This window comes from Sebastes fasciatus, chromosome 7 (genome assembly GCF_043250625.1).
Source record: "Sebastes fasciatus isolate fSebFas1 chromosome 7, fSebFas1.pri, whole genome shotgun sequence".
Classification (NCBI taxonomy): Eukaryota; Metazoa; Chordata; class Actinopteri; order Perciformes; family Sebastidae; genus Sebastes; species Sebastes fasciatus.
The window spans coordinates 13495536-13508721 of NC_133801.1; positions in this window are offsets into that span (position 1 = coordinate 13495536).

A 13186-nucleotide genomic window follows, 5' to 3' on the forward strand; every position below is an offset into this window, starting at 1 on the left:
AATAAGCCCTTATCCCAGTCCCTTAAAACCAGGATCAGTCTGCCGTGTATCGGTGCATCCCTTAAAACAATGTTAAATAAATAAAATAAATATTTGCACAGGCCTTATTCATTTGAAAAAGTTGAATATCGAGTATGCATGTGTCCATGTGTGTGTGCGTGTGCCTGCGTGCGTGTGTTTGGAAATGTGTATGTTCACCTTTGCCTGGAGAAAAAAAAGCTAAACCGCTTCTTGAGCTGTCAGGGGTGGAAGCAATGAGTTAAGAACCATGACAAACTCTTAACAGGAATTTCGATAGCGGTGCGATCAATACGGCTGGTTCAAACAGAGAGAGCACAAATATGACATTTATATGTTTGTGTGTGTGTGTGTGTGTGTGTGTGTGTGTGTGTGCGCACTGTGAAACACAACTGGACTCTGGATTTATCATAGTTATTGACTCAGTTCACTGCAAGAGCAGCAAGAAACTGAGTAGTGGAATCATTATTTTGACAGTTACAAACAACCCCCCCCCCCCCCACACACACACACACACACACACACACTAACAGTCGCCCACACTCCTGCATGTACACACAAGTGCAGAATATACACACAGACAAAACAACACAAAACACTTTTCAGAATAACATGCCTCATGCATTCCTCACAGTCAAGTTGACATCAGATGAAATCTTTCCTGTGGAGTATATGTACACTCACAAATAAGTGCACACCCACGCAATCAACAGTTGAGTTCATCACACACACACACACACACACACACACCAACAGAGGCCAGAGTTCCTAACCTCGTCACAGTCTGCTAGAGCAGCACATCGATCAATGTCCCCCATGAAGACAACGAGGATGAGAAGGAGAGAGCAGAAAAACAAAGAGAAGACAGGAGAGGTTTACAAACTACTATAGAAACATACTGTATGTTTGACCTCCTGTGTGATCAGAGGCCAATTTTATTATTTTATTTAATACAACCTCCAGCTGTCCTAGAATTGCTCCACATACTCCAGTATCACTGAAAAACTAATAATGGAGACATTAGCCTCAGCAGCCTAAAAATGATTATTTTCAACATCTTATTTCTAGCTATAAAATGAAGTACTGTAAGACGGATTACTTTCCTGATTTGGTAATGCATACTGTAGCACAGACCTACTGTACATTTCACAATAATCCTCTGCCTTTAGGTCATCATGGCATGATTGAGTAGTGGGGGTGAATGCAAGAATGTGGATGATGTGGGAGGCACAGAAACTACATTTTAGAGAGACCCCATTAAGTGACAAAAGGAAGAAGGATGAATAGTAGAGAAAACATAACAATGTTAGTGTGAGAGAAGACTAGTGAGAGAGTACAAGAAGAAAAAGGACAAACTTGAGTGAAAATAGAACTGAGGGAAAAAAAATCAGTTGGTTTCGCTAGATTTATGTCTGGAAGTGGAGTATTTAAGCTCAGGGCAAAAGGGAAAATGAACACGGGGTGCAGGGGAGAAAACATGGCCCTTCAAAAAGTAGGTGCTCTCAAACCTAAAGTTTGGGGACAACTGAGCTGCCACCTGAGTAAATGGTGTTAAAACACGTCCTAGTTTCAGGTGGTTGCTAGTTTCCAGAAGCAGGGTGTACCAAAAGGCCTATTTGTTAAAGTTTTTGACACAGGAATTGGACTTTGAAGTGGTCAGCGGGTGTTGAGAAAATGGGAGAGAGTGGCGAGACTTTGTGAAGAAGGGAGGGTTAAAGAAGTAGAGTGAAACTAGAGGAAGAGTGAGTGGAGTGGTGGAAAAGAAATCAAGTGAGTTCACAGGGTTCATTTGCCAATAGTTGGAGATAGGTACAAGGGCACACGGGGAGGAGGAGAATGAATCAAGCGGTGGAGGAGAACAGATTGGTCGTAAATGCAGAAGAGTAAACTCGATGAAGAAAAGTCAAGTTGGGTGCTTTAAAGGAGGATAAGTTATGAGAGGAAACAAGACGGGGAATAGATGCAAATGTGAGGAACAGCAGTTGAAAATGCTGCAACATGTCAAAGGAAAGAGGAGCTGAGCTGAGGAGAAAGGAAGAGGACATGTCCCTGCAGTCACAAATGAATGTGTTGTCAAATTAGATTATCATTATCACACTCATTAAACTGTCATTACTAGCATCACAAACACAGATGCCACTTTATTTGTCTCGCTCATGTTCCCTCGTCCTGATCATGTTATTTCTGTAAAGTACCCAATCGGTTGACCTCCCAGAAGCTAAAGCCCTCGGAGCTTTGAAACTATTAATGGCAAATTGTCTATTTGTAGACTTATCATCAATAGATATTACAATGACTTGTGACAGTGTGACAATGGCTTGCAGAAGATGGGCCCAACATCTGACAACAAAACAGGGCACACTGGGTAAAAAGTCAGTGAAGTGAGGACAAATTAGGTAAAAGTTGTAACTTTGTTTGAACTCTAAGGTTACATACAGTACAGTAGGCAATGTGGTCCGACCAGTGGGCAACCTCAGGGTCTGAAAAGTGAAGCTAATGCTGAAGTGCCTTAAACTTGCATTTTCTCCAATAGCCAGCAGGGGGCGACTCCTCTGGTTGCAAAAAGATGTCTGATTGTATAGAAGTCTATGAGAAAATGACCCTACTTCTCACTTGATTTATTACCTCAGTAAACATTGTAAACATGAGTTTACGGTCTCATTCGCTAGTTTCAAATCTTCTTCAATACAGCATGATGTTCATTTAGTAACTTATGGTCCCATTTAGAGTCAAATAGACCATAAAGCAGGGTGTGCTTTAGGTTGTACTTAGCTCCACCCTCTCGTGTCACTTCTGGTTGCAAAAAGCCAAGATGGCGACGGCCAAAATGTTGAACTCAAGGCTTCAAAACAGCAGACAATGGGTGAACAATGGGTGAACAATGGGTGACGTCAAGGTGACTATGTCCACTTCTTATATACTATATGAGTGTGACCAATGTGGGGGAAATAAATAGGACCAGGAACCAAATGGCACAGCTCCATCAACACCAAGCACCCTGAACCACCAATCTGGACGGGTACAGACCAGTCATACAGTACTAGACACTGTTTCGGAGAAACTGGATGCTGGAGGAGTTCAGGGGAAGAATTACAGGAGCTCAGGGCAAAAAAAACAAGACAGGGGAAGCAGCTCTTGGCCAGAGAGAGTTGTTTGTCCGAGCATTGAACTGAGTGTAACAGGCTTGGGTGAAGAGCTGAAACTAACAGGCTTCAAGCAGACAACTGAGAGAAATACACGGGTGGAGAACTCAGAGACAGAGTCTTGGTTAGAGGCTCAGGAGAGAGACAAAGAGGGCAGGGTCAGGAGAAACACCCACCACAGAGTCACCTGATACAGGAACAGAAAAATCAAATGCAGGGAAATCATGTACAGGGACCATGAGGAACCAAACCGCTGGAGAAAGTAAAGCTGTACAGATTGAACATAGCACTAGTTGACTGACAAGAACCCAAGAACATTAACTTAAAACGTAACCCAACAGATATCACTGGATTATTAGTCAAATTTCAGGAAATTACAGGAAGATTTGTAATCAAGGGCTGTCTGCCCGGAGCAGCTGCAAGATATAACCCCCCATGGAGTCCAGACACTAGTGGTGGCTGATGATTCTGCTGAGACTGGTAGGCCGAGGAGGCTGATGAAGCTGATGAAGCTGATGAAGCTGCGAAGAGTGGGCGGTGATGTGGAGGTGGAGGGGTGCGTGTAACAGCAGCATAAAAGGCAGAGAGAGAACTTTATTTAAAAGCAGCAGCAAGATGATAGGCTAACAATGTAGGTGTGTCACTGTGCTATTGGATGGATGTGACCAGATGATGAGAACATCTGATATCATGATTGACAGTCCAAACAATGACGGCAAGGAAATTATGAGTGAACATGCATTAGAGGAGGGAATGGCTGGATGTATGAGGACAACGCATTCTCATACAACGGTTCGTATAATATCTTAAGAAAAGTTATTTTATTTTTAGTTATATATTTATTTTCCTACAGTCTTCACAGGAAACAACTTGGTTAAGTTAAGGCAACAAAACTACTTAGTTAGGTTTTGGAAAAGATTGTGGTTAAGTTACGCCACACCGTAAGAGGTTACGCCGCACTGGAAGTGGCGTAACTGAAGTATGGACGTTCTGTGTCAAAAAACAACTCAGTTATGTTTAGGAAAAGATCTTAGTTTGAAATAACTCCAGAAGTGGCGTAACTTTAGTGCAGAAGTTATGTGAAAACAAACACCGGTCTCCTGGGCGAAAGTCTGGTGTTTTTGGACCCCCCCATCCACCTCCACCCTATGCAACGTTCGCTGTTCTTTATACTTCCTTGTTCACAATTACATGGATTACATACAAATTGATATTGTGGGATATATACAAATTACAATGCATTACTTTTCGTAGGTATAGCTAAGAACGGTGTATGAGAACAGCCTGATGAGGAATGAACTACAGGCCAAAGTATGCAAAAGTATAATCTTCCTGACTAAACTTACTCTAGAGCTTCATAACAAAATTCAACACTTATTGGGTGTACAAGGTATTCTAGAAGTTGTCCATCCGTCCAATATGTTATGTGAACAGGGTAAGACAGAGGAAAACAATCATGGAATCCATCTGTCAGAACGAGCATCTTCTACACCGCCTCCTCTCTACCTCCACTTACTGTCCTAGAACCGTAGCAAACATACTAAGTGATCGTGACAGCACTTATGCCCAGCAGGAATGTGCTTCCTCGCTCCACTGCTTTGGCTATATTGTAGATGAGGAGTTCGAGTCACTTCCGATTTTTAGGAAGGAGTCCGGGGGGAGCGGCAGCGTAAAATGATCCCTCTCTCCCCAGCGGCAGTGGAAGATTAGTTCCTACCCCCTGCCTGAGCAGTGGGCCCAGGTTTAGCTCACTCTGCTATTCTAAATCAGTTATACTACCTGCTAAATAAGGCTCAAACAACGCAGGTTGCTTTGTCTCTCTCGTACTCTTTCTCTCTTTATTCCTTCCCTTTATACCTTCTCTCGGTGTGTTCCATGTGTCACTTTCTCCATCATTTTGCTTCTCCCCTTCCTTCTCTTCTGTTCCCCCACTTTCCCCTTGGCTGTAGAATAAAAGGCCAAGGTGTAGAGGTGTGGTGCTAGTGCCATCTTTTGACTAAACAGAGGTTGTGATGGTGCCAGAGTTAGACGAGAGCTTTCTCTACATCTCCAGAGAAGACATAAGAGGGTCATCATTCAAGAGGCTGCCTGCAACTGTGTCATTTTCCCAAATTTGTTTCTTCTTCTTAATGTAAAGGAGAAACAGTTTGAGCAAACTTTTCACCCTGGTTTCCCTTCTGCTCTACAGAGAACCAGAAGGATTAAATGGCTCAAGAGGATGGGTGTCCATCCTCTTTGTATCTTTTCTCTTTTCTCTACCTCGCCTTTTCTTTCTGTTTTTTTTTTTCTCTCATTCCTTCTGGGTTCTTGTTTGCTCTGACGTAAAAATCGTGTTGTGTTTTGTTTTGTTTTGTTGTGACATTGAATTTCTCCTCAGAAGATTCAGTGGTCTGCTCAGCTGAACATCAAGGGAAACAAAATATGTTACCAAACATTTTCCCCTCGCAGCAAATCTCATTGTTATTCAACCTTGATGCGAGAAAAGAAGAATTTTCCACAAACTTTTAACTTTAAGCATCCGCACATGGAGACACGCACGCACACACACCTCTACTGTTTAAACAGAGGAGGTGGTGATAGTAATGGTAACAGTGCATTAAAAATGTTTGCATAAATTCTCCATTCATATTATGCCCACTAGTGCGGGTAATTGAGATTGTGTCGCGACGTCTGAGGTGGAATACAACCGCTGTTGTCCCTGTTTAGCTCGGTGATCTATATTCAGAGAAAATGCTGAGATAACACTCATTTGCTTTAACGATTACTCACAAACACACACAAACAATTTTTTTTATACTTTGCTTGCAAGGTTTTTCCATCCATTTATAGTCTTCCCCAGACCGCTGAACCAAAGCTAAAACAGCATATAACACATGTGCAGACAGACAGACTCTTCACTAGAGACAATATACTGTAGTTATAATACAAGTTAGGAGCAGTATCATGCATAACGTATCAGATTAATTACTTTTTATGTGTCTTTAGGCAACTATTGTAATCAAATATTGCTGTTAAACCCTTGTCTACCTTTGCTCATTGTGATGGGACAAACCTGGAAGAAGTGGCTGATACAGCATTGTTTAACTTTTTTTAATTTTCATATGTCCTTCACAGTGTAGCCAGTGTGTTGGGAAGATATCTGAAATAGATGATACCAGCTTATTACAATCTCTAGAACACTGGAATTCAAGGATACTTTCAAGGATGATAAATGAGTATTAGTGTATGTGATAGTCCACTGTTTAACACACAAATACACAAGTGGTTGCACCCAAGTGCTCTTGTACACACATACTTTGTAGTGTTTTGTACCACACCTTTGTTCCTCAGATTTTGTTCCTGTTAGCAAGATATTGTTGATTGATGTGTTTCAGCAGTAGATGTGTCCTCCAAGATATGTGAAGAAGGGATTGTTAAATGCCAGCCCTATATCATATTCACATTCACTGTCCAGTGTATCCTTGAACAATAAACAAACAAACAAACAAATGGGAGGAAACCACACCTCCTTGAGGCAGTCCTGACGCCACATCAATCCGCATATGCCATCACCCTTTGTCTCCTCGGCGTGATGAAGCTAGCTGTCGACTGAGGGCACAGTGCACTGTCCAGGATATGTTGCATTAATTTAGCATGATCCGCTCAATGGACAGCCTTGGACACGTCAGGCTAAAAAAAGCACCGTCCAGTGGGCTTCGATTCAGTTTCACAAAGCCAGGTATGGATTGCCGTTACCAGCTCTACTGATGTGCTGTCCTGAGGTAAACAGGCATACAGATATTTACGCTGAGCGAGGACTCTGACCATGAGCCTTGTCACTAGAAATCTCTCCTGAACTTTTTCTTTTCATAATGTCAAACATTTTCTTGTAATCATGACTAGGGAAGCAAGCATTTTAAAAAAGTTCAAACACAGTCATTAAATATTTCAACCCTGAAATTGGTGTCTAAAGAGCAGACTAGTGAGAAATGACCTGTCATGCTTCTTTGTTTCATAGGTCTCTAAATGACTTGCTTCTTTTCACTTTTCGTTTCCACTAAGGTACTATTTGGATTTAAAAGCAGACACTTAGACACTGGAGCCAGGAGGGGCTGGGGTGGTGGGGCTGCATAGAGGTCTCAGATATTATCTGGGATCATGTCCATAATGGCCTATCCACCAGTCTTATATCAAGGTGTCCATGCCAGATGATAAAGAGCCCTCGCTGTCAATATCGAGGGACTAGAGTGGGTCTGAGTGGGTGTCTGTAGCTACACACACTCAATATATTCATTCTCAAGATCTTTATGTACATATATATATATATATATCCACACTCCCACTGTTCCTCTTGTAGAACAATAACTAATCTTAATGGAAACATTGATAGTCTGGGACTGATGGCTCATCTCGGATGCTTGAAAGAAGACGTTACAGCTAATTATAGTAGCTAAATGGACAAAAACAGCAGGAAGCAGCTTGTCTCACATAGCCAGATCTATCGCCGCTGTGTCCAGTGGCGGACTCAGGCTATTTGAGGAGCAGAAAATAATGAATGGGCACCAGATGCACGCGGTGAGGCACCAGTGCTAAGAAAGTTTTCTCGCATGTACGCCAGCCTAAAATGGCACTGCAATATGTTTTCTCAATTTGAAGGCCACCCTAGAGGGCACTTAATCGCACTTTCTCCACTGGAAGGGCACTCAGGGCACTTGATCACATTTTCTCTACTGAAAGGGCATCCTACACTGCACTTTATCATGTTTTCTTAATTTAAGGGCATCCCTCTAGGGCACTTTATTATGTTTTATCAACTGGAAGGGCACCGTAGAGGGCGCTTTATCATGTTTTATACCATAGGGGCATCCAAGAGGGCACTTTTGCTTCAGTTTGTTCGAACATGGATGCCCGGACGGTGCCCTTGCAAAATAGATAGCGCAGATAGCGGAAGGGGAGGAGAATGCACGGTGAAATACACGGCTAATGGCAGACTCATACTCACAGTCTACATCCGGTGAGTCAAACTAGGAAGCAGCAGATACTGCCAGAGCAGTGTGAATGGCAGAAAAATACTGTACTTTTTCTTGTGCTCCACCTTTGTTTGTTTTTTTGATGGTGATGTGAAATGTTTAATTGGATATCATACCTGCTTGTTTTTGGTTGAGGTTATCTCTTTGCCTCATTCCTGTGTTTGTGTTTTCATCATTTTTCATGTTTGGTTCTGATAATAGCTCACAAAGCACCACTGTAAACATCTGAATGCCCTTTTTATTGAAATACACACAAATAAACACAAATACAAATACCTGCATGCATAAATAACCACATAATGGTATGTTTTTTTAGCTTACAATCTCTGTATATAGCCACAAACATAAACAAATATCATATTAAAGCAGCCCTGAATGTGGCGATGAATTAATATAAGGACTATAGTGCCACTCGTGAACAAACCTGATGGGCTGTATTTCCAATGTCTCTGATGTTAAACTACCTTACCACTGACAAATGGATAATTGAACAACAATCAATAAAAAAATGCATGTTACTGAGGCCATATCTGACCAGTCAACAGCCTGAATATTTCAAAGGTGTCTCTGTGAGTTATTCAAAAAGAAAAAAAAAAAAGAGTGAAATGATGATCGCAGTATCTAGTTTGTTAAAGAAAAAGTTCTACAACTCCACAACCCAGTTTTTGTCAAACTATGAAATAAGTGACATTGCGTGGAATCATATATTTCTGCAAAGGGGAAGATTTGTAACACAGGTTTCATCAGCCATCCCGAGCGATTGACTAGGTTTTGTTAATGGTCGGTCTGACCCTGAAATACACACACACAGGCGGAGATTAACCCTGTGTGTCAAGAGAGGAGAGATCGATCTGTCAGCTCAGTAGCACTTCCCCATTTAGATCCACTTCGCCCTCAGGGTCAACGGAGACAATGAACACTTTCATGTGCAAACAGGCTCTGTATACACACATTGTCACGCACGTAGTAAGTAAAGAGCCTATGTACACCTTAATGAGCAAACACACATAAACACAAACAGGCAAATACGCACATCCATTGAACAATTAGCCAGACTGGTGAAAATTGGATTGTTGGGAAGGCCGTGGGTGCACAAATCAATTAAAGCCAATGAGATGTCAGAGTTGAGGTGATTGCACTGTATTCACAAAGGAGTTGACAGGTCAGAAAAAAGTTGCATCGTGGCTACACATGTGCCTGTGTAAGTCAATGCTATAGTTCTCCTTTGCACCCATTCTACTGCTGTATGTCTGTTATTTAGGTTTCATGCATTCATGGACATTATCCAAGGCTATGAGCTCTGTAAACCGGAGCTTCCAGGCAGGTGGCTTGCCTGTCAAAAATAAACAGCAGGAAGTGACACTGAGCTAACTGGAGCATTTTAAACCACAATACTGTAGCTCTCAAAAGCTAACTAGGTGCTTGTCATTTTTTCTGGCAGTTGCTGCTCATTCAGTCCCCAGCCGATGACAGCCCTGAACGGCTGGACAGAAATGGGCAGCAGGCATCAGCATTAGCTTAAATCCTGTTTCGGCTCGGTTGGCAGCAAAATGTGTGAATGTAAGTCATGATGTGATGTCTGTTAGCATGGCCCTGAAGGTCCAGAGTCTGTTAAAAAAGATCTCCTTATTACAGGACTGGTTCCCTCAGCTAATGTGCATTTACAAAACCATTAAAACATGATAGCAAGTCATGACTTTTGGGAAACTCAACTTCAGTATCGATAGCTGTGTGTCAATGCATGAGGGTGGATTGACCTTCAAAAAGAAAGTGGGTTCTAGTGGCTTTTGTAATAAAGATCATCATCACAATCGTAATATCATGTTTGTCATCGCTGTCACTGTGTTCACACATTGAAGACATTGTCATTATCGCTGTCAATGTGACCTTTATGATACTGAATACACTATACAGTCATATTCACAGTTGCATCAGTCATAGTCATCAATACTTTGTCTCCGTCTGCGTCTTCACATTGTTAACTTTACCAGTTGTTGTTGTTGTTGTGGTGGTCATTACATCATATTTGTTCTGGGTTTTTACATAACTGTGATGACTAAGTTTGTGGGTGTGTGCGCGCGTGTTTGTCTTCAAACTTGTCTCTTTTTAAAACTATCGCCTCCTTCTGCCAACGTTTTGTACAGGAACAAGACATAATATACATATGTTCGTGACACCAGACACAATCCAGACTGAGGCAAAATAAATAAAGATTGTACTTAGTTTTCTTTTAATCTTTTTGTTATGTAATCAAAGAACTCCTTTGAAACCATCACAGTGAAAAAAAAATCCTACGAGGATTTATGTTTCCTGCAGTCAAACAGCAACTAGCCAGTTTATGTTGTTACATGCAAAAAAGGCCCCTGGTTGACCCATATCAGAAGATGCTTATGGGAAGCCAGGCCCTGATTTATGTGTGCAAGAGAGCATCTGGAAAACAGAGCTTTAACGATGTGGTGTGTTATCCTCCCACTGATCAAATAGAAGATAAAATGCTGTATACTTTAACACAGGCAGTGTAATGCAGTATATATGAATATCCAGTTCTATAATATGACAATGTGTACACAATCTCTTGGAGCAACACATACGCTCCCATGGGTGTAACCCTACTTACAGGAGGTTAATACATTTTGTATTTATGCACATTTGTATGTGTCTTGAGTAAATATGAGTGATACAACAAGTGAGTGAGGAAGAGATACAAGGGACAAAAGATCTGGAAGTGTTGCATGATAAAACTGAGTTCACATGATGGCCATAATGTTTAAATCTTTTCATTTGGGAATCAATTTGAGTACTCTTTCACTTCCACAGTCAGAAGAAAAACTTGTTACCTGCAATTTCATCCTAACCCCAGTTGGTTAAAATTAGACCTGAGCTGAAAAGCTTGGTTAAATAGCATTTGATTGACCACAATGTTTTGATTATGTGAAAAAAAAACGTAGCACCGTCTTTTAGAATGTCAAGTCCATTAAATTTCTGTGGTTACATGTCACAAGAATTGGTGGAAATTCATGCTGTCTCCTTATTTCGGTAGTGATATATTATAGCTAAAAAACTAAGGCAAACATGTTAATTTTTTTATTTTACTTTGTATTAGTTTTTTAACAAGGCCATATCGTTTAAGTTTAGTTTTAGTTTTTCTTAAAGGATATCATTTATATTTATTTTCAGTTTTAGTTTTAGTTTACGATAATACAACACATTCTCACTCCCAACTCGTCAAATACCACCACTTCGGCACCGTACTGTAACGCTCTAGGTACCCCTCTAGCATTCAGGGACTGTGTGCCAATATACGCTTACATACATATATATATATATATACAAAAAAGTATATTTGTATAGAGAGAGAGAGAGAGAAATCAAAATTAAAAGACAGTTTGCAGAATCAAACCATTAAATTATAGCCATTTTGATTAAATGTTTATAATAATTGGTCAATACCGAGCAGCTTCTTGCTCTCTCTCTCTCTCTCTCTCTGTATATACGTATATACACTCACCGGCCACTTTATTAGGTACACCTTGCTAGTACCGGCCGGTCTTCTGCTGCTGTAGCCCATCGGCTTCAAGGTTCGATGTGTGGAGCATTCAGAGATGGTATTCTGCATACCTTGGTTGTAACGAGTGGTTATTTGAGTTACTGTTGCCTTTCTATCATCTCGAACCACTCTGCCCATTCTCCTCTGACCTCTGACATCAACAAGGCATTTTCGTCCACACAACTGCGCTCACTGGATATTTTCTCTTTTTCGGACCATTCTCTGTAAACCCTAGAGATGGTTGTGCGTGAAAATCCCAGTAGATCAGCAGTTTTTTAAATACTCAGACCAGCCCGTCTGGCACCGACAACCATGCCACGTTCAAAGTCACTTAAATCCCCTTTCTTCCCCATTCTGATGCTCGGTTTGAACTTCAGCAAGTCATCTTCACCACGTCTAGATGCCTAAATGCATTGAGTTGCTGCCATGTGATTGGCTTCCTGTGAAAATAAAAGTTTTCACAGGAAGTTAGGTTTAGGCAACTTGGTGGTTGACGTTAACTTCACTGACTAACGACTCATGGGACTAACAATACTAACGAGTCACGTGACTGAAGATTGACGTGACAAAATAAGTCAACTTTCAGTTTCACACACGCCACCAACAGTGGCCTCTTGGTTGAAAGTCCTGTGTTTGTTTGACCCATGCATCTATCCATCCATCCGTTCACCCCTCCTGCCTGCCCTAAGCAGACCATCACACTCTTTATACTACGTCACTTTTTCTGATTTGCTCCGACACCGAGGGGAACTGACCAAGTAGCTGTATTTGACGAGTTGGGAGTGAGAAAGGGTTGGATAATAACCCCGCTGTCTGCTGTCTAGAGACCACCTTGGCTTCATGTTAACCCACAGATTCCAATCAGTGACAATTTACTGGCTGCTGAGAAGGATTCATAAACTTGCTTTGAAGATTTGTTGCTGTTGTTTGTCTGTTTTCCCTCTCCAAACACTCTCTGTTTTCATCTGTCCATTTCAAAATGTATATCTCACAAACACATTAATAAGCACACACGAAGACACACACACACACACACGCACTGATGAGCAAACTGGGAACATGGAATTGGAACAGTACCGGAGGGGGGCAAAGTTCCCCTATCTCTATGTGTCGACAAAACAAAAACAACACAGACCCCAAGAAAACAGAACAAGAAGGGTTGACATGGAAATAGCAATTCAACAACAAATAGGATCGGTTTCATCTGTTTCACCCAGCCGTCGGGAGAAGTTGGTAAAAAAACAGCCCCGGTAGACTGAGAGCTTGAGGATCTAGGCAGCGAGAAGGAACCATAGATAAAGTACGCCACTTAATTGAGAGGAAGAAGAATGCATCCTCTTTTGGCCTCTTTCTGTTTCTCTTTCTGTGTCTCTCTGTTTTTCGTTATCGCTCCCACTTGTGGGGGCGTATGTGCAGACACAGATGCTCTGTCGTGCTCATCCTCTGCCTCTTGTCTCTCTGCGTTTGCC